The sequence below is a fragment of the Pipistrellus kuhlii genome, unplaced genomic scaffold (assembly GCF_014108245.1).
Source record: "Pipistrellus kuhlii isolate mPipKuh1 unplaced genomic scaffold, mPipKuh1.p scaffold_m20_p_2, whole genome shotgun sequence".
Taxonomy (NCBI): Eukaryota; Metazoa; Chordata; class Mammalia; order Chiroptera; family Vespertilionidae; genus Pipistrellus; species Pipistrellus kuhlii.
The window spans coordinates 74,406,818-74,423,186 of record NW_023425515.1 but is presented as its reverse complement, the minus strand read 5'-3'; positions in this window follow the sequence as shown (position 1 = coordinate 74,423,186).

Genomic DNA, 16,369 nt, shown 5'->3' with positions numbered 1-16,369 from the left:
ACTTTATGTCTTTCATCTTGTAACAATGTTTTGAGTAAGATGGGAACTCAACCTCTTCTATTTCTGAGCTTTAAAGTAGCATGACATAGTTGCCAAATTCTCAGCATTCTATGGATCCTAATGCATATATTTTTAATGTAACAACTGTTGATGCCCTTCCAAGTTGCTGTTCACAGTTTTAAACTAAGTCATTGTTTTCTCTATTGCAGAGTAAGATACCACACACAAAGAAAGTTCTGTTGGGATTGGAGGCTAAGGTTTCTGTGGGTATATATATGATTGTGCAATCCAATTCTGCATTTAAAATGGTACATCAAATGTGTAGATAGTATATACTTCAAAGCTGATTGCTCCAAGGGTGCTTGCTTTTGGTAGTATCAATAGAAGTTGTAGCATATCTTCTGCATATTAACTTTCAAAATACATGGTCTGCCTTATCAACATTAACACAGAAACTCAGCAGTTTCCTGTTATTCACTCAGGTAATGAACCTAAACAATTGGTGCTCCTCCCCTGAGTAGAGCTGAGTTTGCATCGTGGCCTGTTTCTTCCTTAAATTTTAAAATATATTAGCTCCCATGAAGCAATATGAGCTTGTAACATATTCATAAATGAAACCTTCAGCACAGCCTCTCAATGGCAAATAAGCAGTCATAACATTTTGCAAATTCTCCATCTGAAATCATAGAGAAAAAAGGTAATGTACTCACCAATGACCCTTATCAAATAGCAACGTTGTGGAATGCTCTCTGCCTTATAGTCTCTCTGGAGGTTACTAACTCTAATGGGAAGTCAATGTACCATTGGCTACTCTTCTTAACAGCTGTGAAAATTGCAAAAGGATACATCTAATAATTCTGTGTTCTCATTGCAGAGTATGATATCCCAGTGGAACTATCTTTGGTTCCCTTTGAAAATTAATGTTAGTTTTTGGTATTTATTTATAGCAGAGGCTTAGATCCCTGCCCCTAGAATCTTAAACCATCAGTGTGAATGATAGTTCATTGTATTTTTTTCCTAGTGTTAATCTCACAGTATTCCTTCAATATTAATTTATAAAAAGTAGAGACTACTTTTCCTGAAATGACAAGATGGATTTCATATTGTTTCTGAAACATCATGTTGCTAAAATGAATAACATTATGTTAAGAAGAGGAAAATGGAGTTTTAGTAAACAATGTTTTGGTATTTGCAGATGATCAACATATTAAGTTGTGTGGGTTGTTTTGTTTTTTGTTTTTTGTTTTTTTGTTTTGCCTCCATAAGGCAAATAATCAATGAGTCATTGTATGCAATTGCAAATAACAGACTTGACTATACTGAATTAAATGACTTAGTTTTCTTATATAATGACAAGTCTGATATTCTCAAGGTCTTTTTTTCTCATAGCGTCAAATATCTGCTTCTGTCCCTGCCATCACATACTAGTCTAACAGAAAGGAAAAAGACGGATAAAGAGCAAAAGGCTAAACTGTCTCTAAGGAACTTTTCCTTAATCCTCACAAAAAGGTTTTGTTTTATTTTGTTAGTTTTCTTAATTTGTAATAAATAGACTTGTCACTATTTAGCTGAGCATAGCACTACACCATAAAATGTATTTTTGTTAAAAAGAAATAAAAATAGAATGGATAATGGATAAGCAACTTCAAGTATCTTACAAATAGACTATTTTTATTTGATTAGATTGAAAGACATAGAATTAAAATAAATTTATGTTTTGACTCACAATAATGAGTATTGCTAAAATTTCTTAAATATTATATGCATGAAAGTAGATAAGATTCAAATCATAGAAATTATCTCATTTACTCTTTGTAACAATCCTGGAAATTAAGTACATTGGTATTACCGACTCACAGTCCTATGGGATAAATTTTGTTTTACTTAATAAAATAATCTTTAGTTTTAAACTAAAGGATTCCTGTAAGTCGTTTCACTAACAGTTCTAAAGGCAAATTGCATTTTACTGTGGTTTTTTTTTTTCTAGTCATCAAAACAAATTAAAACACATCATGAGCACAGTCATGTCTATGTCTTTGAGCTAATGTCAAGTGCAAGTCTCCTGTACGACCCTCTGTTTTTGTTTTTGTTTCCTTTTGTTTTTTGGGTGTTTTTTTTTTTGGGGGGGGGGCAAACACTAATTAATTCTTTCTTTTTTAATATATATTTTATTGATTTTTTACAGAGAGGAGGAGAGAGGGATAGAGAGCTAGAAACGTCTATGAGAGAGAAACATCGACCAGCTGCCTCTTGCACACCCCCTACCGGGGATGTGCCCGCAACCAATGTACATGCCCTTGACCGGAATCAAACCTAGAACCTTTCAGTCCACAGACCGACGCTCTACCACTGAGCCAAACCGATTTCGGCTAATTAATTCTTTATTACACACCTCAGAGCCGTTAGAACGCACCCATGCTTTTGTTGTGGTTTGTTTTCTTTTTGTATTTGTTTTCCAAAGATATTCTTTTTGTGTGCGTATTTTTTCTTTATTAATTAAGGTATTACATATTTGTCCTTATCTCCTCATTGCCTCCACATCTCCTCATCCCCCCGCCCCCTGGTGTCTGTGTCCATTGGTTATACTTATATACATGCATGCAAGTCCTTTGGTTGATCTCTCCCTTTTACCCCCACCCTTTCTTACCTTCCCTCTGAGGTTTGAGCATCTGATCAATGCTTCTCTGTCTCTGTAACAGATCCTGACCCTCCTTTGGAATGTTTCTCTATAATAGCCTAGCTCAGATGGTAGAGCACCGAAAGATGGTGAGTTCAATTCCCAGTCAGTGCACATACCTAGTCTGGGGATTTAATGCTTGGTCAGGATGCTTCCATATGGAAGGCAGTCAATTGCTGTATCTCTTTCACATCAATATTTCTCTTCTTCTCTCTAAAAGCAATTATTTCAAAAGTGTCCTCACACACACTACTGAGATTTAATATACTGGTTTATAATGCTAGCTTACATTTATACATTTAACTTTTTTAAAGTCATATTACATTTCTATAAATAGTCCACATTCATAACTTATGATAATTTTAATTAAATTATATATTGATATGGAGATCAAAGCTAAAACTGTTTTCAATCATTAAAAAGGAAGTTCTTTTAATGACATTATTCTGTAGTGTATATTTTCTTTTCTAAATGTGATTGAAATCCTAGGGAGAGATAATAATAATAATATATTCTATTATGATAAAGTGGGGAGAATTCCCATTTATTTGAATATTGTTATTTTAGTTACTTATAAGTAGGTTGACCTACAAATATCACAATATCATCAAGAATATTTTGAATAAAAAAGGTTTGCATATAAAACATGAATTATTTATTATTATTGTGCATCTATATTCAAAGTTATATCTATGTGTGCTGTGTTTTCTCAGAATGTATATACTCTTCTGTGAAAACAATTTATAAGATGACATATACACACTTCAGAAAAGTGTTTCTTCTTATCATTCATTGAATATACAGTAAAATATTATAATATTTTCCAAAGCACTTAGAAAATAAATTGTAAGGAAAAAAAGCATTATTAAATAGGAAAAGATGCATGCCCATGAATTAGGTTGAGCCTATTATCTTTTCTTTTAGAACCTTGTAACTGGTTTCATATTGTCTCAGTTCATAATGAGTTATGCAGGTTGCACTCTCTGTCAGGTATTCTTAAAGTTACAAAACATAGAATTTATCTAAACTTTGTATTGTTATCTTCCATATATTGTTTCCTGAACAGTTTTTCTTTTCCTATTGGTATATATTAAGGCTACCTATAGTCTGTGAATTGAGAAACTTGTATGCAAAATACTTCAAATGTATGCCATTTATATGGATTATGACCCTCAAAATCTATTTATCTGCCATGTCTTTTGGATACTCTACCTATCAAATGTGGATAATATCTTCTCATTTATAGACAAAGTTGAGTTAACTGAAGAAATTTATAATAAAATAATCCATTCATTTATCTGTTCAACAATTTATTAAGCACCAATATTGAACCCTATATGTGCTAGTGCAGTGTGTACATATACAGTATTTTTCCATTGTCAAGGTAAACCAAATGCACATACAATACTCTACAAAACAACAAAAATTACAAGTAAATAAACAAAACAAATATTCTGAAGATCCAAAGTAGATAAATAATAGCTATATACTTAAACTCATGAAATTTTTCAAGAAAATTTCTCTCAGTGCTTTCTTTAGTTGAATATGTTTATAATTATTACTAGAGACCTGTGCACAGATCTTCTCTTGGCCTGGCCTGCACCCTCTTGCAATCCGGGACCCCTCAGGGGATGTTGGAGAGCCAGTTTCAGCCAGATTCTTGCTGGCTAGGCCAAAGGACCCCCCCTTTCTCCCTCTTCTCTGTGTCTGAGATGTGGGTGAACCAGCTTTAGAACCAACAGGGCCCCAGCAGCAACCTAACCTACTGGCCAGAGCATCTTCCCCCTGGTTGTCATTGCAAGTCATAGCTACGAGTTGAACAGTTGAATGGTATATAAATATATATATATATATATATATATATATATATATATATATATATATATATATGTATATGCAGGGAGAGAGAGAGAAAGAGAGAGAGAGAGAGAGAGAGAGAGAGAGAGAGAGAGAGAGAGAGAGAGAGGGAGGAGAGAGGGAGATTTTACTTATCTGGATTCAACAGTACATCATATGATAAACAAGCATTTTCAAGAGCCTGAGTACATGGCATCTAAGTATCCAATTATCTATTTTATGTGGCTGCTAGAGTCAGTATAAAGATTCAAGAAAGTGACAGCTGATACTTTGACAGTGAGGAAGGAGTGAAGAATACAGAAGCTGAAAAAATAGCATTTCTATTGGCAATTTAGTACAGCAACAAATGTCACATTTAAAAATAATAATAGTTCCAAAGAATAAGCACATATTCAGGGATGGATTGAAATATGTGGGATCCTTGAAAGATCAGTTGTGTGGCTCTATATTCTATCAGTCTATGTATGATATTTTGATAATGGCAGAAAATTAAATATTTTATTAAATACAAAATACATAATTCTGTCTTATATTTTAAATATTTATTATAATATTTGTATGTTGCTGGGAACCAATTCCAGCAGGTAATAATTAAAAGAGTTTCATCAGCTGAAACCGGTTTGGCTCAGCGGTAGAGCATCGGTCTGCGGACTGAAAGGTCCCGGGTTCGATTTCGGTCAAGGGCATGTACGTTGGTTTCAGTCACATCCCCGGTAGGGGATGTGCAGGAGGCAGCTGGTCGATGTTTCTCTCATCGACGTTTCTAGCTCTCTATCTCTCTCCCTTCCTCTCTGTAAAAAATCAATAAAAATATATTTAAAAAAAAAAAGAGTTTCATCAAAATGTTGGTGAAACTTGGGAGGCTCAACAAGGGTGAGCCACATATATGTAGTTTACCTGTTGGAATGGCTAAATGGCACTGCCCCCAAACTTGAATAGGGTTGTCTGCTGCCAGAAAGCTCAGTGAAGCTCAGGGCATTTTATTGCCTCCTTTTGGCCAAACACCTGAACATCTGTAGGCTATTCCCCCAACTGACAATGCTTCTAAAAATCTACCCTTTGAAACCTTACCCTTTGCAGTATATATTTCCATCTTGCCTTAGGATAAATTGTGTTAATAAAAGCAAGGGTCTTAGATAAGGAGGTAGTCTTCAGTTCCTTTAGATGAAGATTCTCTGAACCCCCCATTGCTTTTCAAAATTATCTTTTGTCTTTGGAGTCCTTCTTAATCATCTGCACATCAGCCCCTCTCTCCAGATTGCTGAGCCCTTTGCAATGCTGGGAAAAGAACCCCGGCAGCGTATGATTTTTTTGGCCAAGTAACTATGTAAGAAACATTAACTAACCTGATTAAAATTTAAGAAACAGAGCAGACCATTTCCCTTAAGTAACAAGATATACTGTATTGTATTATTTGGTTTTAATCTGAATTCTGACTTCAGATGAAAAAAATTTGTTAGAAATGATTCTCATATGTATTAGTCTAATCTATGTGCTCACAATCATCCTGTCAAAAAAATCAATAGTTGTGTGTTTTTTTGCCACATGTGAAAAAAATGGTTTGTTTTTTTTTTTGTTATAGTGTCTGAATCTTTTAAAATTTTGTCAATGTACATTCAACCATTTACATAGAGGTTGCTATGGGCAAACCTCAGTTAAGGGGCACAATAACACCAATATGCTTACACTAATATTTTCGCATTCCTATTAAATCTATGCTCTGGACATTTGCCTTGCTGGCTCACTCCTTAAGCTAGTTCAACATAGAATGACACAGATAAGACAATGTCTCCTTATGGCAAAGTGTATGAAGTTTAGAGTTAGATATATTAGGATAGGTCCAGGCAGAGGCACACTTATCAACTTTATGACTGACATTGGAAAAACATAAGCAATTTTAAACTAGAGGACTCACAAGGGCTCAGTTTCTAAATTGATAAAATGGAGATACTAATAATATCCATTTTAAAAATAATTGTAGAAAATACATCAGATATAAATGTAAAATATACTTAATTTAAGCCCAAAATCATTAAACGATGTACAGTGAATATAAAACTATTTTCTGTGAATAAATATTGGTAAGTGTAATATTTTAATAAGTATCCTAGAAGATGTATATTGTTTAATGAGATTTTTCTATGATATAGAGAATTTGATGAACTGTCCATATGTTTTTTGGCTATGTTAGAATCTTAAATGAGCAAATTTTTGCCTCTGTTCTTTAAAATGTTGGTAATAAAAATGATGCATGCTTTAAAATATATATGCCACATAGGACTAAAATATTTAAAAAGCACATTAAGATGAATTGTGATGACTGCAGAAGTCTTTGACAGATAAATTAAGCTTGAGTCAACTTCTGAAACAGAAAATCATAAGCCATAGTGTGTAAAAGAATTGAGAAAGCTTGGCAAGGATCAGAACTTCCCCATAGTACCTGAGATTTAGAATAGAAATCTGAGTGAGTGTTCTAAGAGCATTAAGGATGATTCTGAAGCAGATGAAGTTCAGTCCCCACTTTGGGAACACTTTTCTAAAAGATAAGTAAAATTTACATAGAAAAAATATAACATAGGATTCATAGGAGGCAGGTGTAAAAAATGTAAAGCATTTTGAATATAATACTAATTCAAGTATAGAAAATTCTTTTATTTTATTTTTTCAATACTGTAAATTTGTTCACATAATAGTTGTTTGACAGCCTAGTCCAGATTTGAGGTGTCTTGAATACCAATCTAAGTATGTTGAACTAATAAAAACCTATTTTATTATATTTCAGTAAGTAAACTGTTATACAAGATGTACTTTATGTGTTTTTAAATTTTTCAAATTTTTAATTATAGCTGACAATCAATATTATAATTGTTTCAGGTGTAAACCATAGAGATTAGATACTTATGTAACTTATAAAGTGACTCACCTAATAAGTCTAGTATCCCCTTAACAGTATACATAGTTATCACAATATTATTGGCTATTTTCCCTATGCTGTATTTTACATCCCTGTGACTAGCATGTAACTGCCAATTTGTACTTCTTTTTTTATTTATTTTTACATATTTTATTAATTTTTTTGCCCCCCTCCCTCCCTCCCACATATCCCCTCCCTCCCCAGAGTTTTGTGTCCATTGGTTGTACTTATATGCATGTATACAAGTCCTTCGGTTGATCTATTATCTCCTCCAGCTCTTCCTCCCCTCCCCGCTGTAATTTGACAGTCTGCCTGTTGCTTTACTTTCTCTATATCTGTCTCTTGGTTCATCAGTTTATAATGATCTTTATCATCCACCAATGAGTGAGGTCATGTGGTGTTTCTCTTTCATTGATTGGCTTACTTCACTCAGCATGATGTTCTACAATTCCATCCAGGTTGCTGCAAATGATGAGAATTCCTTCTTTTTTATGGCAGCATAGTATTCCATTTTGAAGATGTACCATTGTTGTTGGATCCAATTATCTGCTGATGGGCACCTAGGCTGTTTCCAAATTCTGGCTATTGTAGATTGTGCTGCTATGAACATAGGGGTGCAAATATCCTTTCTGATTGGTGTTTCTAGTTTCTTGGGATATATTCCTAGAAGTGGTATTACTGGGTCAAATGGGAGTTCCATTTTCAGTTTTTTGAGGAAACTCCACACTGTTCTCCACAGTGGTTGTACCAGTCTGCATTCCCACCAGCAGTGCACGAGGGTTCCTTTTTCTCCACAACCTCACCAACACTTGTCGTTTGTTGATTTGTTGGTGTTGGCCATTCTGACAGGTCTGAGATGGTACTGCATTGTTGTTTTGATTTGCACCTCCCGGACAATTAGTGACTTTGAGCATGTTTTCATGTGCCTTTTGGCTTTCCTTCTGTCTTCTTTTGAAAATATTCTATTTAGGTCCATTGCCCATTTTTTAATTGGATCATTCATCTTCCTTTTATTTATTTGTATAAGCTGTCTGTAAATGTTGGAGATTAAACCTTTATCAGTGGTATCATTTGCAAATATGTTCTCCCACACCATGGGCTTTCTTGTTGTTTTGTTGATGGTTTCTTTTGCTGTAAAAAAGCTTTTTATTTTGATGAAGTCCCATTTGTTTATATTCTCTTTAGCTTCCATTGCCCTAAGGGCAGTATCGGTGAAGAAGTTCTTTTGGCATAAGTCTGAGATTTTGCTGCCTGTGGATGCTTCTAGTATTTTTATGCTTTCCCGTCTGATGTTTAAGTCCTGTATCCATTTTGAGTCTATTTTTGTGAATGGTGTAAGTTGGTGATCTAGTTTCATTCTCTTGCATGTGTCTGCCCAATTTTCCCAACACCATTTATTGAAGAAACTGTCTTGACTCCATTGTATATTCATGCCTCCTTTGTCGAATATTAATTGAGCATAGTGATTTGGGTTGATATCTGGGTTCTCAATTCTATTCCATTGATCTATATGTCTGTTCTTGTGCCAGTACCAGGCTTTTTTGAGAACAGTGGCTTTGTAATATAGTTTGAAGTCTGGTATTGAGATCCCTCCTACTTTACTCTTCTTTCTCAGGATTGCTGTGGCTATTCGGGGTCTTTTATTGTTCCAAATGAACTTTTGGAGAGTTCTTTCTAGGTCAGTGAAATATGCCATTGGTATTTTAATGGGGAGTGCATTGAACCTATAGATTGCTTTAGGAAGTATGGACATTTTGATGATGTTGATTCTACCAATCCATGAACATGGTATGTTCTTCCATCTCCTTACATCTTCCTCTATCTCTTTTTTCAGTGTCTTGTAGTTTTCCGCAAATAGATCCTTTACTTCCTTTGTTAAATTTATTCCTAGGTATCTTAAGTTTTTTGGTGCGATGGTAAATGGAATTGCTTTTTTAGCCTCTGTTTCTGTAGTTTCACTGTTGGTTTATAGAAATGCCATGGATTTCTTGGCATTAATTTTGCATCCTGCTACATTGCCAAATTCATTTATTAAGTCAATTACAATAGTTTTTTAATGGAGTCTTTTGGGTTTTTCATGTACAATATCATGTCATCTGCAAATAAAGATAACTTTACTTCTTCTTTTCCAATTTGGATGCCTTTTATTTCCTCCTCTTGTCTAATTGCAATGGGTAGTACTTCCAGTACTATGTCAAACAGGAGTGGTGAGAGTGGGCATCCCTGTCTGTTCCTGTTCTTAGAGAGAATGGTTTTAGTTTTTGCCTATTGAGTATAATGTTGGCTGTGGGTTTATCATATATAGCTTTTGTTATGTTGAGGTATGATCCTTGTACTCCCACCTTGTTAAGAGTTTTTATCAGGAAAGGGTGTTGGATTTTATCAAATGCTTTTTCTGCATCAATTGATATGACTATATGATTTTTATATTTCAATTTGTTAATGTGATGTATCATGTTTATTGATTTGCAGATATTGTACCATCCTTGCATTCCTAGAATAAATCCTACTTGGTCATGGTGTATGATCTTTGTGATATTCTTCTGGAGTCGATTTGCTAGAATTTTGTTGAGGATTTTGGCATCTATGTTCATGAGGGATATTGGCCTGTAATTCTCTTTCATTGAGTTGTCTTTATCTGGTTTTGGTATTAGGGTGATGCTGGCTTCATAGAAGGAGTTTGGAAGTGTTCCTTCCTCTTGGATTTTTTGGAATAGTCTGAGGAGGATAGGTTTTAGTTCTTCCTTGAATGTTTGGTAAAACTCTCCTGTGAAGCCATCTGGCCCTGGGCTTTTGTTTGCTGGAAGCTTTTGGATGACTATTTCAATTTCTTCCCACGTCACTGGTGTATTGAGATTTTTAGATTCTTCCTGATTGAGTTTTGGCAGTTTGTATTTTTCTAGGAATATGTCCATTTCCTCCAGGTTGTTCAGTTTGTTGGAATAGATTTGTTCGTAGTATTTTGTAACAATCCGTTGTATTTCGGTGGGGTCTGTTGTTATTTCACCTCTTTCATTTCTGATTTTGTTTATTTGGGTCCTCTCTCTTTGTTTCTTGGTTAGCCTGGCTAGAGGTCCATCTTTCTTGTTTATCCTTTCAAAGAACCAGCTCTTGGTTTTGTTGATCTTATGTATTGTTTCTTTGGTCTCTATGTCGTTTATCTGTGCTCTGATTTTTGTTATTTCCTTCCTTCTGCTTACACTGGGCTTTTTTTGTTGCTCTTTTTCTAACTCTCTGAGTTGTAGAGTTAGATCATCTGTTACTATTTTTTCTAGTTTTTTGCAATAGGCTTGTAAGGATATGAACTTCCCTCTCAAAACTGCTTTTGCTGTGTCCCATAGATTTTGGATTGTTGTGTTTTCCTTGTCATTTGTTTCCAGGATGTTTTTAATTTCTTCCTTGATTTCTCTGGTAACCCAGTCCTTGTTTAATAGCATGTTGTTTAGTCTCCATGTGTTTGATTTCTTTGGATTATTTTTATTGTAATTAATTTCCAGTTTTATGCCATTATGGTCTGAGAAGATGCTTGATATGATTTCTATCTTCTTGAATTTGAAAAGACTTTGCCTATGTCCCATAATGTGGTCTATCTTTGAGAATGTCCCATGTGCACTTGAGAAGAATGTATATTCTGTGGCTTTGGGGTAGAATGTTCTGAAGATGTCAATTAATTCCATCTGGTCTAGTGAGTCGTTTAGGATTGATATTTCTTTGCTGATTTTTTGTTTAGATGATTTGTCGAAGGGTGACAGTGGGGTATTAAAATCTCCTACTATGATTGTATTGCTATTAATCTCTCCCTTAATGTCCTCCAGCAGTTTTTTATGTTTTGGGGTGCTCCTGTATTGGGTGCATATATATTTACCAGGGTTATTTCTTCTTGTTGGATCGTTCCCTTTAGTATTATGAAGTGGCCTTCATTATCTCTTGTTGTCCTTCACTCTGAGATCTAATTTGTCAGATATAAGTATTGCTACCCCAGCTTTTTTTTTCATTTCCATTTGCCTGGAAAACTTTTTTTCATCCCTTCACCCTCAGTCTGTGTGAATCTTTTTTTCTGAGGTGGGTTTCTTGTAGACAACAGATGTATGGGTCTTGTTTTCTTATCCAGTCTGATACCCTATGTCCTTTGATTGGAGCATTTAATCCATTTACATTTAAGGTTATTATTGATAGGTACTAATTTGATGCCATTTTTATTCTATACTGGTGTTCCTTCTTCACTTCCTATTTCTTTATTTTTACAGTAGACCCTTTAAGCATTTCTTGCATTGCTGGTTTGGTGGAGATAAATTCCTTCAGTCATTTTTTGTCTGTGAAACTCCTGATTTCCCCTTCAGTTTTGATTGATAGCCTTGCTGGGTACAGTATTCTTGGATTCAGACCCTTCCTTTGCATGACTTTGTATATTTCATCCCATTCCCTTCTGGCTTGATATGTTTCTGTTGAGAAAACAGTTGCTTGTCTTATGGGGGTTCCTTTGTATGTAACTTTCTGTTTCTCTCTGGCTGCTTTTAACATTCTTACTTTGTTGTTGTTGTTTGCCACTTTAATTATAATGTGTCTTGGCGTCTGTCTTCTGGGATTCATTTTTCTTGGGACTCTGCGAGCATCTTGGATTTGTGTGGGTTTTTTCTTCTCTATCTCAGGAAAGTTTTCTGTCATTATTTCTTGAAATACTTTTTCCATGTCTACCTCAGTTTCCTTTTCTTCTGGAACCCCTATTATCTGAATATTATTTTGTTTTGTATTGTCCCAAAGCTCCCGTAGGCTCTCTTCCTGCTTTTTAATCTTTTTTTCTAGAAGCTGCTCTAATTGGGTATTTTTTTTCCATCTTGTCTTCTAGCTCACTGATGTGGTCCTCTGCTTCATCTAGTCTACTCTTGATGCATTCTATTGAGTTCTTCATCGTAGTGATGTCATTTTTCATTTCTTCTTGGTTCTTCTTCAGTTCCTCTTGGTTCTTCTTCAATTCCTCTTGGTTCTTCTTCAATTCCTCATGGCTCGTCTTCACTTCCTCATGGTTCTTCCTCATTTCTTCTTGGTTATTGTCAAATTTTTCTTCCATTCTTTTTAGCCAACCTATGGTCATTATTCTGAACTTTTGCTCTGGTAGGCTGCTTGCCTCTGACTCGTTTACTTCCTTTTCTGGTGATGCCTGCTTTTCTTTCATGTGCGGGGTATTTTTTTGTCTTCCCATGGTATCTCTTTTCAGGATGTCTGGTTATGCAATTTGTACTTCTTAATTCTTTCATTCTTTTCACCTAACCAATCAGCCCCACTCCCATTTGGCAACCATCAGCCTGTTCTCTGCATCTGTGAGCTTGTTTCTGTTCTGTTTGTTTGATTATTTTGTTTTCCTATATTCCAAATATAAGTTAAATCATATGATATTGGTCTTTGAATGACTTATTTCACTCAGCATAATACTCTCTGGTCCATCCAAATTGTACCAAATAAGATTTTATTTTTATGCCTGAGTAGTATTCCATAGTATATTCCAAATTCAATTGACTGTTAGTGGACACTTAGTTTGCTTCCCTACCTTGGAAATTGTAAATAATTCTGCGATAAACAGGGATTTATATATGTTTTTAAATTAATGTGTTAGTAGCTTTCTGGTTGGGTAAGGACAAGAGTAAGGTCAGAAAAAATAAGTTAGGAAATTAGGACAGTAATTAAAGGGAGGTATGGATTATTGATCTTCTTCATTGGTTAGGGGTAAAGATAAACAGAAACATCATTGTGATTGAAGAGGTGATCAAAATTGATAAGAGTTTAGGTATAGAGTGTGTGTGGGGGGGGGAAAGATACATACTGACTTTCAATTTAAAGTTTACAGAGTTTAATGTGTTGCTCAACAGAAACACACACACACACACACACACACACACACACACATACACACACACACACTGGGCCCAGTTTCATTGGTCCTATGTTTTAGACATATTTTTATTTCCAAGTGGAGTAATCCAGCAAAAAAATGTAGATGTATTTATAGTTTGGAAAATGATTAGGATTAAAGACAGAGTAAAAAATAGTATCCATAGCCATAGTAATCCAAACATCAAGGTGAAAAGCTGGTTTTAAATAAATAAATTGACTTCTACTTTATCTCTCTCTCTCTTTTTTTCTTCAGATTAATTTTAAGTCACCTCTGTGCAAAGCAGTATATCTGTTGAAGGGTTGTTAGGAAGGAGAGAAATGAAGTATGATGATAAGGAAAAGTAATGATGGATAGTTCTTTACCTTTCTTCAATCATTTTGCAGCATTAATGGGGAGAACAAACTTTGTCTCCACACCAACACATGTTTGAAGCCCATAGGTAGCCATACAGAGCACTGGATTATACTAGCCATATTTGGTGCCACATGCATCTGCTATTGATAAATGCCCAACCTCCACTCACCCAAACACTGAAATTAACACCTTGTTTACTGTGGAAAGCCGTACATGTTTATTAAATTTCACATATAAGTGAAATCATACAGTACTTGTCTTTCTCTGATTGGCTTATTTTATTGATACTTAACATAATACTTTCCAGATCTACCCATGCCTTTGCAAAAGGTGAGATGTTCTTTTTTGTAGCTCAGTGGCATTCCATCCTACCAGAGCTTTTTGTATCCACTCATCTACTGATGCACACCTGGGCTGCTTGACTCATGGATACTGAGAACAGACTGACAGCTCTTAAAGGGAGGGGACCCAGGGCTGGGTCAGAAGGTAAAAGAGATTAAGCAAAGGAAATAAAGAAAGACTCGTGGACACATACAACAATATGGTGGTTGCCAGAGACAAGGGTATGGGAGGAGGTAGAAAAAAGTAAAGGGGGAGAAAAATGGTGATAGAAGGAGACTGACTTGGAGTGCTAAACACACAATGGAATATACTGATGATGTATTGTGGAACTGTATATCTGAAACCTATATAATTTTTTTAACCAATGACACTCAATAAATTCAATTTAAAAATATTTCTTTGACTTTCAGTTCATGGTACTTCAGTCTGCCTGATATTTCAGCTCAACTTATGCACACGTAACTCAATTAATGCAATTTATTTATGAGTTACAATGATCAATTTGAGGCCAAAGTGATTGTAGTAGATCCTCAGAACTGCTGTAACAAACTACCACAAACTTAGTGGCTTTAAGCAAGAGAAATTTATTCATTCAAAATTCAAAGGCAGAAGTCCAAAATCAGTTAAAAATCAATGTTTCTGCTGGCCCATGCTCTTTCCCAAAACTCTAAAGGAGATTTATTCAATGTTTTTTCAGCTGTTGAGAGCTACCAGTATTCCGGTGCAGCAGCTGCCTCACTCCAGTCATACCTCTGTGGTCCATTTCCTCCTTTCTGCCTTATACTTCCCTTTGCTGCTCTCTTATAAAAGTATTTATCATTGCATTTCGTGCCTATCTCTATAATCCAAGATAACCTTTGCATCTCAAAATCCTTCATCATATCATATGGTAACATTCATAATTCCCAGGAATTAGAATGTGCACAAGGGCCTATTTTCCAGACTATCTCAGTGACCATTTTCAAGGGTTTTATTTTTTTAATGTTTTGGTAGTTGGGTCATGCTTGTATGTATTTTGGGATGATTGGAAGATGAAAGTCTTACTGTTTATATCTGACTTGCCACTATTAGAAGAGAGTCGGAAAGAAAAAACAATTCTTCCATTAATTGAGGGACAGGAGAAAACAAGCTTGAGAACTGGTAACATCATTTTAGTGCCTGTATCCAGCCACACCTGAATTAACCATAGCCCTCTGGGCTTTTCAGGATGAGATTCCCTAAATTCCTATTTATTGTAGCTGCTGTTGTCCTTCTTTAAACCAATTTCAATTTGAATGTAAACATATTAGTAGATATCACACTACTCTTAGCATTTCCAAACAAATATTCCCAATGTGTTATTTTCTGAGGGTTGGTATGTATTTAATATCATACAGAAAGAATGTGACATCCACATATAGGTTCCAAACACAAATAATTTAAAAGGTTGTATTTTCCCCCCAATTTTTCTCCCTTTAGTAGTCTACTGACCTAAATAGAAGTAAAGAAAATGTGACTCAATAAATATATTTTTTCTGTCTTCTAATTTTATGCTCAGAAACAAAGTAAGCACACCAGTATTCGATCTTTAGTAAATACAGAAGGCATGAACCAGTATTTTCAGCTTCAAACAAGCAGAGTATTTATCTTCGTTATAGGGCCATGCTGCCAAGAAAGAAACAGTCATATATAAGTCTTCATCCTTCTTGTATATTTATGCATATTGTTCTATATTAATGCATAATATTTGCAAAATTTTGAACTTTGAAGAGTACATCTCAGTCTGACTACCATAACTTGTTATTGACAAGTTGTAATAGCTGAGTGTCTTGGTGTCTATGGTAGCCAGAAAAATGGTCCCAAGGATGTCTACAACCTGTGATTATGTCACCTTACATGACAAAATGGATTTTACAGATATAATTGTTTTTTGTGAGATGAAGAATTATTCTGTTATTCATTAGGACTAATATAACCACAAAATATCCTCATAAGTAGAAGACAGAAGAGTCAGATTCAAAGAAAATGTTACTCTGGCTGTGAAGATGAAGGAAGTAACCATGAGCCAAAAGCAGAACCTCTAGAAGCTGGAAAAGTCTAGGAAACAGATGCTTTCCTATACCTTCTAGAAAGCAATAGTACTACCAACACCTTAACTGACCCTAGAACTATAAGATAATAAATTTGTATTATTTTAAGACACTGAACTTTTAAAAAATTGTTGCAACGCCACAATAAAAGTAATACTGTACCCCAACCAGGTGACCATGTATGTTGGTGTCTCTATCCCTTTGCTAATGGAGATACTTAAAATCTCACAAGTGCACCCTTTCTGGATAATTCTCTTTGGTTATTG